Raw genomic sequence first — 15,052 nt, 5'->3', positions numbered from 1 at the left:
GCTATCGAAGCATTGAAAAAAAGTCGCTTAGTTTTTGCTTTTGCTTGCGCGCGGCACGATTTCGCAACTTTATGCGAAAAGTGTCGTATATGCATACCGTTGATTGCACACTGTTTTCTTTCACACTCGCGCTCTGTTATCTTTCCACCAACGCAACGCGACCACCCTGTCTTTTCTTTTCACCTCATCATTACGAAAGATAGTCGAGCTCGGTCGATCGACGTATACGCGAGAAAGAGAGACGGTTATCGAGGTTTTTGCAAGCGACCTACGAATTCTTCTTTTCGTTTAAAAATGATAGTTCAGCTTTCTTATTTCGACGAATTAAATATGCGACACGCTCCCTGGGACAGAAATGATTAAATATATACCTATCGATTGCAAATGGAAAATACCCTTAACTTCGGTAACGTTGTACCAAGGTAGAGATAGCAAAGAACAATGCGGAAACCAAGTAACTGACACGATAATTCAGTTGGTTAATGCGTTTCCATCAAAGCATTGTCATCTAGAACGTGTTTAGGTCAGTACGGTAGACGTACACTCGTTGAACGAAACCTTCGTTTCCTCGGAGTTACACGAAACTGCTTTTAGACATAACGAGGCGCATCGGTGCACTCGTGACCCTGATTGACGAAAGCGTTCCCAGAACGCCAACGGGCCACCGATGCCGTCGCTTTTATCTATTTTTATCTATCGCGGTACTTCTAGGAACTTTGCATCCGATGCTCTACGGAGAAAACCTAGTCGCGACCGCGAATATCTTACAAGTCAGGTTGGAAGATTGCGAAACGCACGCGACAATCGGAAAACTCGAAAGAGATCGCTTATAGAGGATTCCCAAGCGATACGTTCCTTATCGCATTGATGATATACGCATTCAGCCGATTCATGGTTTCCTCGATAAATTTACCGGCGGGCTATTCATTCCCGATACCATGGACCAGATAAAACTGTCTGCAACGATAAATTACGTTATTTCAGGTACGTTAATGGGTACGGTTACCGTTGTCAGAAAGTTGCTTTCGGTTTGATCTAAGACTTGATCGAGGATAGCGGAACGTCACGTTTAATTTTTAACTTGCTCTCTAATTCGTACGCGTTTCGCATCGAAACGAAAACCGAGCAATACCGTTTATCCAATAGCTTTCGTTCGTGCAACTATCGCAGACGATAGAATTCACGGTATATACGAATTAAAAATCGATTCACGTAGTCGCGAAAGTGTCGAACGGCGCGCGAGGGAAAAGATAAAACGTGTGTAAAATAGAAGGTAACGCTGCTCGATCAAGGGAACACGAAAATCCTGATAGGACGGGCAATAGTAACGGTACCAGGTGGCACGAACAACGGCGAGCTGCCGAGACGTGGGAAAAAAATCGGAAAAAACGATTCGACACGATCCGCGAGTCGGCGTTCGTGCACGGAACTCGCGACGAAGCCGCTCGCGGCGCGTTTCAAGGCTGAACCATCTCTTCTCTGCACTCTACCTACACTCTACGTTCTACGTTCTACACTCTTTTCGTCCTCGCCAAAGACGAAGCATCTTCTCCTTTCCCCTAACCTCGCGCGCTCGCCATCTCTCTCTCCTTCTTCCTCTCTCTGGATCTATCGGTACGTCCGCACGTCCGTTCGTCTTGCTCGGTTCGTTTCCTCTGTGCCGTTCGTTTTTCCTCGTTCCTCTCCGTCCACGTTCCTCTCCGTCCACGTTCGTGCACGTTCGACCATGTTCGTCCGTGTTCGTGAGTCGCGCCACGACAGTACTATCCTATCGCATGACTCTGCAGCGTTACGCAACTAACAGAAGGCTAGATAGGCGACGCAAGCCGCGGGGGTTGGTTGCCGTAGAGCTGGAAGAGCGCGCATGATCGCCCTACAACAGTGGTACTCACCGAGCTATGCTCACTCTTTCGCTGCCATGCCGATCAAATTCTCGAAAGTTTGCTCGTGCCACGGTCAAAGGGATTCTTCGAATATCGTTTCTCCTCCGTGTGTAGATCGCACGAACGAACGATCATGGAATGTGCACGCAATATGCGTTAACCGCAGTTGGTAACAGTTGGTTTTTCCACTTGGAAATCGGTGTCGTTCGAGACAACGTACACGCGCGCCTTTCTCGCTGGATCTTGGATATTTCCACTTGCTCGACCAATTGCTTTCCGCAACGACGCCTTCTCCCTCAGTCGATTCTTCCTACGAAACCAATGCCTTTCCGATGTGCATACTTGAATTTTAAATTACGTATATACTTCAAATGACGGTCGCTAGTCGAACGAATATTCAAAATGTTATACTTAATTATTTATTCGGTACGTTTACTGTCTAATTTTGAATACGAAGACAATGGAAATTGCACACCGTGAAAGTCTTTGCGTTCCGCTTCCATGAACGTCAAATCGTATTTTAATATCAACGAGTCTCTCATTTCACAGAAAACGCTGACTGTTACTAACGCGACGGATTAAGACGTAGAGTAGCAACGGATAATTTTCGCGGTGAGTACCACTGTGTTACGCTACCTTCAGAGGCGGGTGTATACACGCGAATTCAATATACATACATACATATATTCCCATGGAATACGGCGCGCGTAGTCGTGTCGCATCTATTTGGAATCGTATTAATTTATGATCACAAAATCAGCAAACGTAATTGTAAGCGTGGTCTCGTCGTTCCAATGTATGTACTTACGCACGAACTCGTATCTACTTAATGCGTATGTAGGTATGTGCTTGTAGTAGGTATGTAGTAAGTATGTACTTGCATCATGGCTGCAGCGTTACGTCAGGACATCTTTGTGCGAACAATTCGACTATTTTTCTGTCCAGGGTCACCCGTCGTTTTCAATAGCGAACAATTTCTTCTGTCGATGATTTGTTCCTTGGTTTCGAGATATATTTATTACCCATACGCACACCGAGACAAGTAACAAATATAGAAAATTAGAATTTTTCTTCCCAAACGGCAGGAAGATCGAATGGAAAATTTTTTATAGCAGAAACCGGTGGTGATCTTGATCTTATGTTCTTCGCGCATCCTGTTACAACGCGATAAGAATCTTTTTTGCTTATCGTGCTCGAAGTAAGGTAGTGGCTTAAGCAAGTTCTAATCGGACGAACGATTCAAAAACAAACCAGCAACTCAGCACAGCGAAATTTATCTGGTAAAATTATACACTTGGATTTATTTAGCGACAATATACCTATACAAGTAAGTAATATTTCATCGTTATTTTCGATTCATCGCACGGGAAGTTCGTCCGAACACACGTATACTTACCTATATGCTACACGCAACATTTTGAGAATCGCTTGTCCGATCACGACGTAAAAACAGCTCGAGCGTTCAGCGGCGTTAAAAGAACGAAATATCGCTAAGTCTATCTTGCGATTACGTAAGAATCGCCAGAGAGTACCGCCTGTGTATATTTACGCGAGTGTATATGTGTGTGCGCATTCACATCCAGACAGAGAATTAGTCCGAAAAGGTCCGGCGTGGCCGGAGCAAAATCGTACAAAAATTTCACCGCGTCTCGGTCGTTGAAATATCTTCGTTGCGAAAACATACTCACCGTAGATATGCTCATCGTCACTCCGCCGCATTTCCTACCTTTAAAAACCAAATGAACGACGTGCGTCGTATTATTGAAACATTTAGAATTCCAAATATTGAAATTGAAAATTAAAAAACTTAAGAGTCACGTCATTTTGCTAACGCGTGATACAGGTTCCTAACGTACGTGTATCATATTTGTTTGCTGTAAGAAAACAAAATATCCTTATCGATAAGTATAGATTTTCAAGAATAATCATTGTTTAACGAGTTTTCACCAAGGACGAGTACTCGAGGCAAAGATCCCTCCCAGACAGGCCGAATAATATGCGAAACCAAAAACCAGACCTCCTCGCGTGAAACAGCGAAATGCCGACGTATACACGGTATTTAAGAGACGGCTAGAATCAGGCGTGTTTCAAGAAATAAGCATTTTTAGCGGAATTGCCGCGGTAATGGGAAGGTAGGGTTAACGAAGTCGATGCGCGTTTAATATCGACTAGGAAGTTGGTCGAAGGACGAAGGAAGAAAAACCGAAAGGTGGAATAATTACGAGGAATAGGCAGCGAGAGAAATTCGTTCCCATCGATGCTCGTTAAAAGAGAGACCGAGCTGCGTTGCTCGAAGGCCGCTGCTGCCCTCTAAAATTAACGATGATCCACCGGTGCGCGGATTCACTAGGGCGAAAGTCCGCTTCCTCTGAAAGGGTCCGCGCTTCCGTGTAGCGGCAGATTCGCAGCTTAGAACGTTCGTTACGAACGCTCGCGGGTCGGTCTATCCCTGCACCTGCCATTCTCTCGGAAAACACGCGAATGTTTTCACAGTCGATGACGCAATGCATCGTTTTTACCTTGCAAACCCGTGCCTTTATGAAAACTGTCAGGTATATAGGTTAGGAAACTCAGAAATAACGACACGTCTTTCAACGCGATCCGATGTGTTTCATCTTGGAGAAGATAGAAATCGTTGTTACGTTTTTTGCTACGAGATTCTATCGAGACCGAAGACACTGGTCTTAGCAACAGAACGCGGAGAACAATAAATGTTTCCAGCAATTTCTGCGAGGAAGATCTCGGAAGTACGAGTGAGCCGTAATTACACCGGATAGCAATAACGATGAGAGGTTTACTACGTTACGATTTCAAGTCCCGTGTCAAGCGGGTCTAAAAGTGTTTTCGACGCAACAACGTAATCGCCCAATTTCTCGCAGGTGTTTTGTCAGATATCAATGCTCGAAGCGAATCTCAAACCTAACCTCAACCTAACCCTAATCTCCACAGACGGTATCGTTTCAGGCGTTCTGACGAAGTTTCCTTTAAGCTGTGTAGAGATACGCACACGCAGGAGAAACGAAAGAAGAAACAGAAGAAGAAGAAAGAGTTTCGATGACAGGCACCAACTGCCGTGGCATCGTTGAACGAAAGAATATTCTAACTAGATCAGTGTACCATTTATGATTGGCGAGGCACGGTGATAAGGGTGCGATAAAACAGCGGGCGGTCGATCGGTGAAAAGAAAGAAGCGAGCAGTAGGCCAGCAGACTCGCGACGATTAGGCTTGCGCGGTATGACGGCCGAGTCGTTCGACCTAGTTCGTAAAATAACGCGACGGAGGCGTACTTACCGAAATGTAGGACAACGGTATTCACGCGCAGGAAGCGGCGCAATTATGGATACGCGAGAGAACGCGAGCGGTCGCGCACGCGTGATTCTAACCTCCACAATTGCGCCTCCTGATCCGACGCGACGGCAGTCTCGTTATGGAAAAATACGGCTGCAACGCTGCACTAGCCACAACGGACACCCAACAGGTCTATCCGCATACCTTGAAATTTTCATGGCTCGATCGGCCAGATGAATGTGTCTGTTCGTCTTCGAAACGATCTTCGGGACGCTTGGCGATCTCTTCCTCTTTTATTACTCGCGTTTCCGTGCATCGAGATGCTCGTTCGTTTCGTATTTTGTAGGTACGTTACGTGCATTATGTGAGAGTCAAAGGTAAAGAAATACGCGTGGAAGGAAGAATTTGGCCTCGAAAATACAGAGCACGGCAGATGGGAACATTGAGAGGAGGAGAAGGAGGAAAAAGGTAGCGGAGAAAACGTCGCGGCTAGCGAGGAGCGAGGAACGCGACCCTAATATTTAGCTCTGCGGAGATGAACGTTAAAGTTGATCCAGTAAATTTACGCGTCCGTTTCATAGATGCACTGGCCCAGTTTGCAGCGGCTATGAAAGCAAGGGATATTGCGAAGGGGGTTGGAGAGAGGGCGTGATATCTGTGTCACGGCACAAGCGCCGTACTCCGGCCGAGTACGATTCATAGCGATGTTGTTGGCCCGCTTAGGAACCGCGCGACCATCGGCGGAATGCTCCACCATCGACGATATGCGTCGTTCGTCTCGATATTGCTGTCCCTGCCTCGATTCTTCCGGATTGAGCGTTTCCTTCGCAAGATTAATCGAGTCGAAGAACGAAAGGAGGAAGTTCTCGGCCTTGACAGTACACGATGAATCGCCCTAGGTTTGCCTCATCGTCCACGCCGCTGATCAATAAATAACTAGACATCGTTACATTTCATCGTTGGTAGACCTGCTAATCAACCGGATTGCCTACCGACGCGTAGTAGATGAACAAATTCAAGCTTTCCCTTCGAAACAGATCTGTCAAGTCGACTCGAATTTTCAAAGTTAAATCGATCGCCTGGAATATCACAGATGATACAGCGAAACGATTCGCTTCGATTTTTCGGAAGAGCGTCTAAACTCGGTGAGAAAGAATTCGGTCGATGGATCTCTGGAAATCTGTTTCTCTGTGTCGATTCATCTGTTCGACCCTGCCACGATAACTCGCTCTCTAGTGGAGCGCTTACGTAAGAAAGCCGTACCTACCTTCCAACCCACCTCCTGGCTATTCAAGGGATCAAGGCAAACCGGTAGGCCGGCAGCTTAGCAGGCAAGCAGCCAGGCAGGCCAGGAGAATCGAGCAACCAGAGAGCAGCTAGAGAAGAGGCTGGCTGGCAAGCAGGCAAACTAAGATGCAGGTAGGTAAGTAAGTAAGTAGGTAGGTGGGCACATGCGAGCGCGCGTGCGCGTCCACATACCCTTTGATAAACCTGCCAAATGGATAGACTCTGCAACAACGGAAATACCTCTGTCCCTCCTCCGACACTAGTGCGCCCTCTCCTTTACTATCTTTTACGTTTCCTGCTCCACCTCCTTTCGCTCGATTCAAGACTATATTATACTCGTGCGTCGTCGATCCCAAAACGGTCGGTTATTTCATTAGTTACATCGATCAGCGAATGACTTTTTTTTTTCTTTTCTTTTCATAAAATCTTAGAAAACAGCGTTCAAGTATCCGTGAAAATTCTGCTTACCGACGATGAAGCAGCGCCGCTCGTTAGTTCAGCGCTATTTTTCTTTTCTTCCTATTCCAACTTCTCGGTTCTTAAAAATTCTATCTCACACGCACGATAATCGCGCCATTATAGCACGCATTACGTAACCCGCCTCGGTTTCCGAGGATAACGAGCAATCCCGGCGAGGGAAGCCAGAGATGTAATTGAAAGACAGGTGAAGACGCACAGCTCGTAGGGGTGCTAATGAGGGGATATCTTGGCGGCGTCGCTCGGGGGAAGTTGTTTGCGAAATAAATGACGCGGGTACTATCGTACTTGGAAAATATCGCGCGTGTATATTCGCCTCGTACCATGGGAGCAATATCGAAAAAAACTCGGACGATATTGAAAAAGGAGAAGAGAAACGAATGTATCATCTACGTCGAATGTACACGTGCAACTTGCACGTGTGGAAATACACTTGCTATTAAACATGGTTGTAACCTGTTACTTACGCGAGGCAGAAACAGCAATTTCTTTTGCCGTTCATTAAAAAAAAGGACACCGGTTAGTTGCAGTTGAATGAATGAATCCATACATATTATTTATCGTTCGACTCGTAGTGCGTATACCGGATAGCGCTGTAAGCCAGTTAACATATCGTGATGGTAGATGGAGGGACTGTTTATCGGGAAACATTTTAGTGGCTATAGCGAGTAAATTGTGCCGTTATTCCACGAAATCAAGTTGTTTGACATTTATTGTCTCATTTTCGCGGAACGAGCAACCTAGTAGAGGAAATAACGTTGTCTAAATTTAGACGTATCTGCGAGAAATTTCCTCGTATGATGTTTAGAGAGATAGTCGCCGTGAAATTTTACAAGGCTACGTTCCACTAGATCGCGTGAGCATTATTCGTCCGACCATCGATTACGCGAGCGTTACATCTTTCCGTTTGGCGCCACTATCTTCGTACTCGGACTTGGCGATACACTTTGCCAATTACTTATCTTTCGAGTATTAGCGAGCGTAAATCCTGTTCTCTGTTGTCAGAGTGGAGAACTTGGTACACACAGACACACTCACGTTTGTCGCTGTGGTGGAGTTTGCAGAGCGTATCAAAATGTACAGAGGCGGCAAGTTTACACGTACGAGAACGAGAACTCCGGCGGTAGAACGTCGGCCAGTAATTAGGCCAGTGAAACAGGTCGATCGATTTTGTCCCGAAAAAGCTCACGCTCCAAAAACCTATTTAGTTCTAGACAAGAGGAGGGGGAAGAGGGGCTCGCGATACGTCTCGGTGACTCAGCCCGCTTCTCTGCGCACACGTATTTCTTTCGATAGCCAGTCGTGTTCCTTTGAATTCCGTAATTGTTTGTTACGCGTAACACACGTATCCGTTTGGCCGTTGAGTTCCTTCAACGGCTGCCATATCCCATATTTGTAACAGGATCTCGTGAAAAAAAAGGCGAGAGATCGATACCGCTGATAAACGTCTTCTTCCATTCTAATAAATATAACGAACATCGGACATCACAGGCTACGTATTCCAAACAAAAGTAACATCGAAGAAAGATAAGAAATCGCGAACGCTTCGAATTGAAAACTTGGAAACGAAGTCTAGACGGAAAGGAGAATTTCGTAGATTTAACGAAGATGGATAGAAGGTGGTACTTTCCATCGTTTCCCGAGAATAACGTGCCACATAACGGAAAACGAGGAAGGCCGATTAAGAAAGACTACACCAAGACGCTAACGAACGGCGTGATTGCGCAATTTCCGGGAAGAAACAATCGCAGCGAGGGAGCTACGATTTTTCTTCAAGGAGCAGAATGGCATTCGTCCTTGAAGCGCCCTTGATACTGGCTGTGGAAGCTAAATCGGCCGATGGAAAGCCGTCGGGTTTGGCGAGTGTAGGGCGTGGTCTAGCGAGGCACCCGGTGACCTCCTAGCCAGCTAGGCGGCCATCTTTGAGCATCGAGTCGTCCGGGCGTGCTGCGAGGGTGAAAGTTGGGGTGGGTTTTCGGTGAGGATAGAAGCACGAACAGGCTGCTTCGTAAAATCCTCTCTCCACTGCGTGGCCTCGCTCCGTCAAAGGAGACGCCCTCTCCCACGCCTCGCAAACACTTCCTTCTCTTTGCTCTCTTCTCCCTCGTTCTTTCTCTCCCCACCGGAAGTCCTCGCTTTCGTTTTCCTTTTCCTCCGTTGCTTCGTTTCGCGCCGCTTCGATCACTCATCTCGTCTCCTCAAATGCTTTTGCCTCTGCGTAGATACCATTTTTATTGTACGACTATTGTTTTGAGGAATGTTTCATCGGTTCAAACAATTAGAAGATTTTTCAACCTTCCGAGGAAACATCTTTGCCAATACACCATCCGGTTTATCGTACTTTTCACTTTATCAAAATGGAGATCTCTGTTTCAGCTGTTTTCAACATATTTTCTCGAGTTTACGAAGATACGAAGTTGAGGATAAATCGAATCGAGATTTATATGTTTCTATACGATTGGATCCCGTTCACGCGAGAAGACTTTCGTACTCGCAGAGACGGCATCGAAAAATAATTTACCTGTCTACGTAGAATTGTCGTTTCTATAGGTGTCGCGTCGTACACAGTCGCAGCTTGACGATAAAGCCAGGATCTAGTTCCAGGAAAACGCAACGGAACAGCAGGAAAGGACTTTATTTCCACTGAGTTCGACAGACAAGCTATATATCGCAATATATCGACGATATTTAAAATTTAGCTAACCGATGAAAAATGTATGAACTTCGGTACGGACAACGTAAAGTTACACGGTCGATACACGGTCACGAGGATAAATGTAATCGTCCGAATAAAACGTTACGGAGCTTAGCAACCTTTGACGTAGCGATACGTGTTTCGTTTGACGTTCGTAAATATCGTAACGTTAAAAGGTAAGACATTTTTCCTTCGCTTCTCTCTTTTTCTTCCTCATTTCTGTTCGCGGCATAGGTAGAAAAAGTTTCACGGCTACGATGACGCCCAATGAAAGGAAAACGCAGACATTTTTCGAGCGTCTTAAAACAGGATACGAATCCCGATGGCGTGTTAACGGTTTGATATAATTGTGGTTATACAACCCGTTATCGAATTTCCGACGATAACCATACTCTTCTTATTTTTCTGTTTCTCTTTCTCCTCGGGCTATCCTTTCTTCTTTTTTTTTTTTCTTGCCACTGCCGTTCTATGCATTGTCGGTATTCTACTGACGCACTTCCGGAAAAGTTCCTGCAACGTAAATTCCGATGAACCGTACTGCGAAAGCTCGATGCACGGCGAACCTCGGCGCACGTAGAAGCATGGAAATGTATACTGACATTCCTCGATGAGTAAAATACGAGGAAACCGATTTCTCCGATAGAAACGTTATCGAAATGCAAAATCCAACGATAGGCGGACGATAGCAGAAAGAACTCTAGAAAAATCGAGTGTAACGCGTCACGTTTACCTTATAATTCTTAATGCGCTCGATCATTGTTCCAGTGTCGTAGAAACTTAGCCTGCTTTCCTCGATGGTTGCTTACTTGTAGAAGAAGCATCTCCCAGTTTTGAACGACTATATCTCGTTACGACACTTTTAGAAAGCACACTTTTGTGAACGAGGCTGGTTAGGTCGGTCTTTCTTGCGTAACGTCAATTTTACGGATGCGTGCACGATCATTAAAATTCAAGTTCGCTCCGGGTAACGCTCGTTTCAGGTAATCAAAATAGAAATATCGCGTGGGTTTAATCGCCTCGGATAATCCCACAGCGACAGCTTATACAAACTTCGAAGTAGCGATGGTTCGAATTTAACTCTCGGCTTAGCCGCTTTAAAATTATGCGCGTGATTCGAGTCAAAAGAAACTTGGACGTGTAACTTTCTATTTCTGGGCATGTCTTTAGTTTTCGTAACGAGACAACGTCCAAATCGTTAAAAATCGCAGTGACGAAGCGTGGAAACGACGATTTGGTAACGGAAGATGCGGTAGTCGATTTTCGTGCAACTTTATGAAGCGGTAGTTTGTGTAGCGTATTATAAAGGATCCGAAGCTTTCTGTTCTTTTTCGCTCGTTCAAGGCCTGGTTGCCTGGTCTACCCCACCGCTGAATTCTCATACTTATATCACATCACGGTTTCGTTCTCCCCCCCCCCCCTCTGTAAGTTTTCTACGTAGAAAGACCTCGGTCGTTCTCTCTTCGCTGTTCTTCCATTCTCCGTTCCTCCCACTTGCTCTTTAGCCGCCCAGGACTTCTGTGTGTCTAGCGTTGGTCGTTCGATTCTGCCTCTTAATTTCTTCAACAACTTGCATCTGATATCATTCGTAAGATCGATCGAGAATCGTACAAATGTTTCCCTTTCTGCTTATATACGAACGAATAAACGTAATTTACCGTACGTATTACAATGAACGAGAAGCGTTATATAATTTCTTTCCACGTGGTTACAGCTCGATAGATTTATCACTTTCTACCAAGGTTGCGCACTACGTTTATTCAAATTTACTACACGTCGCTGTTTAAACTAATCGAGAACTTGTACCGTTCCGCGTGGCGGAAAAAATTCGAAGCGTCTCGAGGCCATCGCTAGCCATGTCTTCCTTTTCATTCTCGACCCCCCTCCTGTCCGCCACGCAACACACTCTTCGTCTTTACCCGCTCTTCGTGATGATCCACGATCTTTACGGATGCCCCTTTCCCCGCCGTTCAACCGTTTCGCAATGATGTCATCCACAACATTGGCGCAGGCAACGAGAATTTTCAAACGACGGAAAGTAGAAAATGAAGTCTGACGCCTCGACGATGTCGCTATGGAACGAGTGCTTTTTATGTATATTCCACATATGTATATAGATAAACAGATGTGCGACTATCGTAAACGTTTCGCCTAAAAATTGTGGCAGTTAAAACCAGTTGGCGTACATAATGAGTAGCGTGGAATTTTCATCGCTGGTGTTATAGAACGTGCGAATGATGCAGCGAGGACGGAACTCTTATTTAGTGGATTAAGTCGAAATCCGAAGAAGACGAGCCAAGTCACCAGCCAGCATTGTTTCGGATTATGTATTTGATGCGCGTAAAGAGGTTTAATCCTTTACCGAAGCGGTTAACGAGATTACCAAGGGGAGGGTATAAACGTTCTGGAAATCTTTATAACCTTTTACCATGTTGATACGTGAATTACCTAAAAAAATGTTAGCCGCAGATTGAACTAGAGTGGTGTGGTCTTTTAAAAGAAGCAAATAAAGTTTTCTGATTATATATATATGTTTATTCTTAATATTCTTGCAGAAGATTCAAGTTTATAAAACTAACGATTTATTACAAAAAACAACTCTTTTCTATCTTACGTGCGCATGCATAGAACATCTTACTTTACATGTACGTATATATTTATCGTAAATTGTATTGCTTATAAGAACAATCTGTATACGCCTACGAATATAAATATAAACAAGCAATTACATACGCGTATATACAGTCGTATTACTTCCGGTGGAATCGCTATATTTAATAACAAGCGAATGATATTAGACAAATTCGGTATTGCCAATAAATTACCAACATCGAGATGCACTACGGGTTTGTGAATAAAAATCATTGTTATTAGATTGAAAATTGTAGAAATCAATAAAAATAGCAATAAATCGGGAAGTTCAACTGCAAGCGTGTTTCCTCGGACTCAGGTAGAACAGCACGCTATAGGCCATGGCGAAGCGGATTCGAGGCCAACGAGTAAAATTAGATAGCGCGTGAATGGAATTCGAGCCAATCGAGCAATCCCAAATGGAAATGGAAACGTTTCGGTTACTATACAAAAGATGGCCGCAATGTGGTGGCGTCTATAAAATGGCGGTTGTTGACCACCCGCCACTTACGTTTTTGCATGGGTTTTAACCAATACTTACGGCTTAGGATCCTTCCCTCCCAAGGCCATTTCCCAGTTCCTTTTACGACCCTCCGAAATCGGCCAATGAAATTATGTACCTCCTTCCGCTACCATGTCCGAAACGAACCAATCATGCTCGAGTTATGCTAAAGTGGTAATAACCAAGTGATCGAACGAAAGCAAAAGTTTCTTTGAAAGTTTTGTAAAAGAAGGAAAGAAGGTTCAAGTGCAAACATTTACAGATTTATAATGCGCATTGTTCGGTAGTAGCAATGATTCAATGTTGATGGTACTGAAAGAAGGAACAAATCTGGTAAATATTACGAGATCGGTACAAAATACATATCGATACTACAATCTCGATAGCGGTACGCGCGTACAAAGTAGCACAAGGCAAGCCAGTCCCACTTCCCTTTCCTCCTTGCATGTACGTGCGCGCACGGTATATCTCGTTCGTTCCATCATCGTCTCCTACCTGTTCATTCTTCCTAAGGAGTGGTAACTTTCCAAACTTTTCGCTTGTATATACATACGCTTTTTACGTGAAAATCGTGACAAGATATGCGATAGCCCCCTTCTACCAACTCTGATCCGATAAAAACATCGTAAACACTTTTTTCTCTCAAGAAATGATACGTTTTAAAATGCAACGAAACAAAATGTTTGTTTATCTACGCAAGACAGTTAAACGTTCAAACTATTTTCTAAAATTTTTCATACGAGAACTACACGTTTGAAATCTTTTTAAACAATTGTTGCATCGTACCATTAAAAATATGAATCCAACGAATTTCTCAAAAATAAAAGAAATAATCGGTGCGAGGAAGCAATAAACTTGATCAACTTGCGAAGAAGCATCCATAAAGAGTTAAAAAAAGGTACGCTCTTATCCACTTATTATGTATATGAAAAATGACAACGCAGAGCTTTACGAAGAAAGAAAAAATGTAAGCCCATAATCACCAGCAGCAATACGGTACACGGTACGAGGCCGACGGTGTTTGCTAAGTTACGAAAGTAAGCGGTTTTAGAAAGTACAGAAGGCTCGAGGTGAACGGCGCTCTAACGGCAGGGATATTGCACAGCAATTACAAAGTGGCTTTGCAACGACGATCGAGACCGCGTTACTCAGCTGCTACGTAAGACAATTCGACGAAGCAGGTGTACCCATTCGATTTACTACATATTCGTCTAAATCCTACCGTTAAGAGAACGTGCGCGATTTTAAACGCTACAATATTTGAAAAAATTGTCAATCAAACGAAAAAAATTAAAGAAAAATATTATCATAGACTCCTCCGTACGTACGGATGAACGCGATTTTACGAATGAAATTTTCCGGCCGACGGATGTGCACTGTACTTTACGCTTCAAACGAGCGGAAGACTAATTTGCGTACGCTCGCGGCTGCGTTCGACTATACACGCAACTGAAAAAAGACAGAACGATGAATAGAAACGACGATATGTTTGAAGAATGGTCAGTACTCGCACAGTGTTTTCCATGATCCCAGAGCCTTTTTAACAGAGTACATTACAGCTGGGGGAACACGGTTTTCACTGCTGAGCCCACGAAACCAATGAATAATCCCACGCACGTATGCAGAATCTTCGTCCTTTTCCTGCAGCATACCGTATCGTTTCCGAAATCTTAAAAAGTATATAAAGGTACGAAAGGAGAAAGTAACGTGATATCTTCTTGTAAAAGTGGAGCGTGTTCGATTGACGTTGATAGAGATGTGTCGCGAGGTCGATAGGAGAGAGAAAAAGACTGACTATCGTAGCACAGAGAGCCAAGCCAGTTTCTCACCCCCACTGACCTAGCGACCGAGAAAAAGATCAAGGTGTTGTTGCGTCGGCAATGGGCGAACCATCGAGAGCAACGTCGAAAAAAAGTACTCCTTCTTGTCTACCCTGCACTCTCCAGACGTTATCTTCCACCAACTGCCGTAACAAACGTTAGATCACACACTGGCCCAGCGAGAGCAGAGCCACGGTTTGATCACGTGACGTTAGGTTGCGTCACAGTTGCCCCTCTCACCACTCAACCGACGAACCAACCGAACGACGAGACCGCCATCTTTACCCACTGATAGACCAGAGGAATACGGACACGAGCACCGTCGACGTATGAACGTTTCCTTTTTTTTCTTTTTTGTCATATGCACGAAAGATAAGTTTCTGATCGTCAGATCAATATTCACCAAATCAGTAATATCTTCTCGCATCGTTCCATATTTTTATTTCTCCTCGGAGGCTCTCACGATTAAAT

General features: G+C 44.5%; 2 long non-coding RNA genes across 2 annotated transcripts; one reads left to right on the top strand and one right to left on the bottom strand.

The window, feature by feature from the left end:
• The first annotated feature begins 1,740 nt into the window (after positions 1 to 1,740).
• On the top strand, positions 1,741 to 12,159 carry LOC125385414. Its single transcript, XR_007224665.1, has 2 exons — positions 1,741 to 6,591; positions 7,942 to 12,159. It is a non-coding gene; the product is annotated as an uncharacterized LOC125385414 (long non-coding RNA).
• LOC110119470 lies at positions 9,556 to 13,473 on the bottom strand. Its single transcript, XR_002307958.2, has 2 exons — positions 10,362 to 13,473; positions 9,556 to 10,141 (listed from the first exon to the last, which is right to left on the bottom strand). It is a non-coding gene; the product is annotated as an uncharacterized LOC110119470 (long non-coding RNA).
• Positions 13,474 to 15,052: the final 1,579 nt, after the last annotated feature.

This window comes from Bombus terrestris, chromosome 7, assembly GCF_910591885.1.
Source record: "Bombus terrestris chromosome 7, iyBomTerr1.2, whole genome shotgun sequence".
NCBI lineage: Eukaryota > Metazoa > Arthropoda > Insecta > Hymenoptera > Apidae > Bombus > Bombus terrestris.
Note: the sequence above shows the minus strand (reverse complement) of the source record. Positions and strands in the feature narration are given on the sequence as shown.